Source organism: Gobius niger, assembly GCF_951799975.1.
Source record: "Gobius niger genome assembly, chromosome: 3".
Classification (NCBI taxonomy): Eukaryota; Metazoa; Chordata; class Actinopteri; order Gobiiformes; family Gobiidae; genus Gobius; species Gobius niger.
In genome coordinates, this window is record NC_136854.1 from 44,292,056 (window position 1) to 44,298,646 (window position 6,591).

General features: G+C 40.5%; 1 long non-coding RNA gene across 1 annotated transcript; it reads right to left on the reverse strand.

Moving 5' to 3' along the window:
- Nucleotides 1–226: 226 nt before the first annotated feature.
- On the reverse strand, nucleotides 227–6,291 carry LOC306960933. The gene is made up of 3 exons (XR_013792726.1): nucleotides 6,170–6,291; nucleotides 2,091–2,154; nucleotides 227–377 (listed from the first exon to the last, which is right to left on the reverse strand). It is a non-coding gene; the product is annotated as an uncharacterized lncRNA (long non-coding RNA).
- Nucleotides 6,292–6,591: the final 300 nt, after the last annotated feature.

The following is a 6,591-nucleotide window of genomic DNA, read 5'->3' on the forward strand; positions in this document are numbered from 1 at the left end:
TGATTTAAAAGTGAAGGGACAATGAGCTTCAGCTTCTGCTGCGCCGGCTCAGTATTTGTGTGTTTTGAATGTTTTGAATCATTTGTAAATGACCGACATAAACCGAAACCGAAAACTTTCAGTAATGAGAGAAGAACACACAAACTTCACACGACTCTTCCACAAATAAAACGTGTGAATCCTCTTTATTGTCACATCACACGTGCGTCTCATTCATAGTTTCTCGACTCGAGCTTCACTTGTAGCTTCCCCCGGACATGAAGACCCGGGCGATGAGGCGGTTTGGGGGCGGAGCCGTCTCTCCTGCGTCGCACGCCCTGAAGAAATCGTTCTGAGTCCGGCGGGATCTACAGGAGCTGCTGGCCCCGCGGAACACACTGAAACAGAGCACACAGGGCCGTCAGGACGAGGGGGGGGGGGGGCACCGGGGCACAGCCACGGGGCCCACGCTCAGGGGGCCACCAGGGCACTGCCACAGGCCCCACACTCAGGGGGCCACCAGGGCACTGCCACAGGCCCCACACTCAGGGGGCACCAGGGCACTGCCACGGGCCCCACGCTCAGGGGGCACCAGGGCACTGCACGGATGCTAAACAAAAGAGGCTCTCGAACAAGTTGAGGGAAGCAATGACAGATATAAAGCAGATGATGAAGAAGGAAAACCAAACCAAAACATAAATACAGCCTTCTACTAATAGATCATAAGTTACTGATGAAGCCTCCGGAGATGGAAAAACTCAAACAATCCAGTACAGATGGCAGCTTCAGACTGAAATTAAAGGTTTATTTTTGTGTATGCATTAGTTACAGATGTTTTTTTCAGACGGATCTTGTGTAGTTTGCGAATAGGATGTTTATTTATCAATGAAAAAATCTATTAAAAAGGCAGGAATTGGGTATTAAAAAAATCTATTCAAAATTGTATTAAGTTCAAGACTCCGAAGGAACTCCAAACTCCCACAAAGGAAATGCCCATATTTGGATCACAGCGTCATCGCGGTCGCCTTTCGTGCTACACGTGGATACCAAACCTGTCAGTGTTTGTGAATGGGTCTGTTTCAGTCCCTTCTACAGGCGGTTTGAGCCAATCACGTGGCTGTATCGGCTTGTTGCACAATGTGGCTACGCTAGTTCCTCTGAGCTGAAGCTGTGGGCGCTAGTACTTCCTGTTCGTATTCGTGTCCATTAAGATGAGCTCAGACCAGTGAGTTCCTGGTAGAAATATTTCCATAGAGGAGACGTTAATGTTTGTGAGGATCAGGGAGTTTGTCTTGAAGCTAAAGGCTAATTTAAACTCTGTAACTTCTAATCTTTTTTTCCTCACGTCATCACATTTTTTTTCCATCATTTTTTGTTGGGTGTTCAACTCATTTTTGTAACTTTTTTGTTATTTTTTTGTCACATTTGTTTTTATTTTTTCGTAAAAAAACTTTTATCAAATTTTTGTCTTTTTTTAGTCACATTTTTGCCATTTTTTTTGGTCAAAATTTTGTCCTTTTCTGTCAATTTTTTTTTGGTCAAATTTGTATCACATTTTTGTCCTTTTTTTCGTCAATGTTTTATCGCATTTTGGTCATTTTTTCGTCATTTTTTTAATACAATTTTTGTCATTTTTTTGGTCACATTTTTGCCTCTTTTTCATAAATTTTTCGTCACTTTTTGTCAATGTTTTCTCACTTTTTTGTCCCATTTCCACCATTGTTTTCGTCTCAGTTTTGTTGCTATTTTCACAGCTTTTTCCCAGAATTTTTTGATAGCATGTTAGCCTTTAGCTTCAAAACAAACTATTAATCCTCAATGATCACAGGCGTCTCCTCTGAACTCGTTACATCATGATTTGAACTCACAGTAAATGATCATCGACCGGGAACTCACCGCCCACAACGTAATCTTTAGAAAATATGATTATTATTCCAGGAAAAGAAAACAGACAGGAAGTACAGGCGCTCACACCTTCAGGTCAGAGGAGCTAGCATAGCCATACCGTGCAACAAGCCAATTGCCGAGCTTTTGCAACCGTCGACAACAAGCTTCATCAACACTTTTCAACAGGAGGGTGTTTTTGTGTTTTTGGAAATGTGTGAACTTACGCCCAGAACAGCCGGCTCTGAACGAAGCACTCCAGGTCGTTGGAAATGTCCTCATCGAGAAACGCTAAACACACAAAAGGACAAAAATTAATGTCAAAAAACAGGCTTTGGTTTTCACGTCTATGGAAGTCACGGGAAACACATCCCATAATGAACTGTAGAACATAAACTCATGTTTTATTCCTATTTCTAGTCTTGTTTAAACACCTGGAAGGTCTACGTGAAACTAATGGCTTCAGTTCGACTAATAAAAGTACAATTTTCCACAACCAAAACATTGGTGTAAAGATACAGACGCATCTCGTCATAGAAGGGGGCGTGGCTTTGCCGAGGGGGAAATAGAATCTTTAGAGAAACACCATTTTTCACTCTTTTTAGCCATTTTCTGCTGGAATATCAACTTATTTATCACAGAAATGAAGTCAAGTGTAAATCGGGGCCATATGGATATTTTCTCACAGCAGATTGTTCAGTAGAAGCGAAAAAAAACGACAGTCATAGCAAGCGCTAGCTAGCATTAGCATGTAGCACACTGCTAGCATGACACATAGCACAGACCTTTCATTGTTGTAGCTGCAGCCAGTCCAGGTGACATTTACACAATAAACAAACCACACAGTCAGTATACAGGAGGGAAGTATACAGGAGGTAAGTATACAGGAGGTAAGTATACAGGAGGTAAGTACAGTGGGGAAAAAATCCAATAGAATGTCTATGTGAAACTGACCAAATACTTTTTTCCCCACTGTATACAGGAGGTATGTATACTTACCTCCTGTATCCTTACATCCTGTATATATACAGGATGTAAGGATACAAAATAGTCTGTACCTAGGGCTCACAATTTGGTGCTACGCCCCTGTTAGTCGCACTAAACCTTATGTACTTAATTAATCATGATTAATCGCAAAAAGTCCCGGTCCTATTTCAAAAGTAATCCGATTACTGATTACTTTAGTGTTAAAAAAGTATCAGGTGCTGCTTTTTAAAGTCTTTAAAGTCTTACATCAGTTCAGTTCAGTTCACATTAGACTTTTTTTTACTAAAACATAGTGAACATAACTAAAGATTGTTCCCAGTTTTCTTTAGTTCGGACACTGACAGGAAGTGACGTCGATAGAGCAATTTTAAACTGTTGCCGTGCCGACCATGTTAAGTCAACAGAACTTTTCCTTCATCCATGTCACTTCCTGTCAGTGGCTTAAAAAGTCAAATAAAAAAACATTTCTTCATTCATTTGCTGCTTCACTGAAATAAAATGATAATTATTTACTTACAACAGTTGTTTTTCATCTAAATAAGTCACATTTTCAAGAGTGACAAAAAATGCAAAAATGTGAGGAAAATCCAACAACAAAAAATGACTGGAAAAAGATCCATTTAGGTGAGTTTTGTAAGTCTTAGCTTTCAAATTTGAATGGGCTGTGACCCTTTAGACTTCGATGACACTGAAGTGGAGAAAATGCACTCGGTTAAGGTGGGGGTTAAGAGGTTAAGGATCATAATGGAACTCATGACAGGTTTTAATGCTTTTGAAAATGTGACTTATTTAGATGAAAAACAACTGTTGTAAATAAATAATCATTTTGTTTCAGTGAAGCAGCAAATTAATGAATTGTATTTTTTATTTGACTTTTTAAGCCACTGACGGGAAGTGACATAGTTAGAGGTAAAGTTTAATAGCAGCATCTTATTTGTTTAAAATTGTTTGCCTCTATCTTTGTCACTTCCTGTCAGTGCCCAATAAGGAAGTGAAACTATAAACAAGTAAAAAAAAGGCAACAAAATGTTAAATATAATTATGTTAATTATATTTTGGCAAAAATGGAGGCTGTATCCGAATGTCCACACTAGTCCCTATATAGTGAGTATATAGTGAGTATATAGTGAGTATATAGTGAGTATATAGTGAGTATATAGTGAGTATATAGTGACTGTATAGTGGTCACATGTTGTAGGGGTGTCCGAATGTCCAGAGAGAAAAAAGTAGTGCACTCAAAATTTCCCACAATGCATCTGGAAAAGTAGTGAGTATTGATGGTCACTAACGGGTCAATATTTCCCACAATGCACTGGGAGAGTGGGAGAAGAGCCTGACAGAGACAGGTCTGTGAACTAAACACGACTGAAGTAAATCAGCTGTTTCAGTCGAGTGTTTGTGTTTCTCAGGAATAAACGACCTAAATATAACCGGTTACGGTGAAAAGATGCTAACGTTAGCTGCTAACCTTTAGCTGGAGCTGTTAAATGACCGACAGCTTCATGCTAACGTTAGCTGCTAACCTTTAGCTGGAGCTGTTAAATGACCGACAGCTTCCTCTCGAATAATCCAAGACATTCATGTAAAATCCATGTGAAGTAAAAGCGTATCTGACTCGTATTAATCCATAAATATTCCACTGTCTCTGAGTTTGGTTTTTATCACAGAAATACTTTATTCCCGGAGTTTCGCGAACTTTTAGCAGATGTCGTCACTCAATCTGCTGGTGTTCGGACACCGGGCTGTGACCGACTTTCGGCGTCTCTGAGCTCACGCTGGAGTGACTTTTTTTGTGATGACAGTAACGCCTGTAAAAGTGCCAAAACAGTCGTTCTGTTTCATAAAATAAACGTTTGTAACAATAAATAAATTCAGATAAACATCTGCAGCCGCAGCGCGTGACGTCACGCAGCGCGGAGAAAGTCGTGGCTTGTGTCCGAATCGCCAACAGAATCGGTGACTATATAGTGAGTATATAGTGCGGGCCTATGTAGTGAATGAGGGGTTAGGGGATAGTGTGGACATTCGGATACAGCCTCAGTCTTTTTAGCCATTTTCTGTCAAAATATAAACTTGTTCATCACATAAATAAAGTCAAGTCTAAATCGGGTCCATTTGGATATTTATTCAAAGCAGATTGTTCAGTAGAAGCGAAAAAACAGCAGTCATAGCAAGTGTTAGCATTAGCACGGTGCTAACATGTAGCATCATGTTAGCATTCTCCGTTATTTATGTATTTATGGGCTGTTGAACCACTTTGCTCCTCCCCATGTCTTTGTATCATTATTTAGTATAAAACTATAGATACAGACGCATCTGTGGAATCGCCCATATATGGTCATGTTTGAAAACAGTTAAGGTGGAAAACAATTTTGAAAAATTGAGAACTTAACAATCATACCTCATAGCAACCGTTGCTACCAGGCATTCAATCCGACCCCCATCACTAAAAACATGTACAACAGGCGAGGACAGATACAGACGCATCTGTGGTATCGCCCATATATGGTCATGTTTGAAAAGAGTTAAGGGGGAAAACAATTTTGAAAAAATGTAAATTTTCTCTAATTATTCAAAAACTACTTTAACAAAGGCTGAATTATGAATAAAGTTTCTACTAAATAAAGATACAAAGACATGGAGAGGAGCAAAGTGGTTCAACAGCCCATAAATACATGAATAACGGAGAATGCTAACTTGATGCTACATGTTAGCATCGGGCTAATGCTAACGGTTAGCTAGCGCTAGCTACAACTGCCGTTTTTTCACTTCTACTGAACAATCTGCTGTGAGAAAATATCCACATGGGCCTGATTTACACTTGACTTTATTTATGTGATAAATAAGTTCATATTCCACCTGAAAATGGCTAAAAAGAGGAAAAATTGTGTTTCTCTAAAGATTCTATTTTCCCCCTCGGCGAAGCCACGCCCCCTTCTATGACGAGATGCGTCTGTGTCTATATTCATAATTCAGCGTTTGTTAAAGTAGTTTTTGAATAATTGGAGAAAGTTTAGATTTTTCTCCAAATTGTTTTCCCCCTTAACTGTTTTCAAACATGACCATATATGGGCGATACCACAGATGCCGTCTGTATCTGTCCTCGCCTGTTGTACATGTTTTTAGTGATGGGGGTCGGACTTGAATGTCTGGTAGCAACGGTTGCTATGAGGTATGATTGGACAATGACTGGTTTGGGGCGGGGCTTTTCCAGTGGTGGATTTCTTAGTGATCCGTTACTGTCCAGCACTGGCAGTAGTAGTAGTAGCAGATGCAGTAGTAGTAGCAGTAGTAGTAGTAGTAACAACAGAATACTCACCGTTGCAGTCGCTCTGGCACTTGTCCTCAGAGCTGTAGCCGTACCCGGAGTTGCAGTGCGTCCGATCAGAGAACTGAAATATCCCGAAGAACTTCGCCAAAACATCGGACACAACGGCTCGTCTACGTCTGGCCACCGCCACGGGAGAAGTACGTGAAGTAGTAGTAGTATTAGCTGCAGTAGGAGGCCTTGGAGAGGAAGTAGTCGGTGCAGTAGTAGTAGCAGATGCAGTAGTAGTAGTAGCAGAAGTAGCAGGAGCAGTAGTAGCAGTAGTAGTAGTAGCAGAAGTAGCAGATGCAGTAGTAGTAGTAGCAGAAGTAGCAGGAGCAGTAGTAGTAGTAGTAGCAGTAGCAGCAGAAGCAGTAGTAGTAGTAGCAGAAGTAGCAGATGCAGTAGTAGTAGTAGCAGTAGTAGTAGTTGGG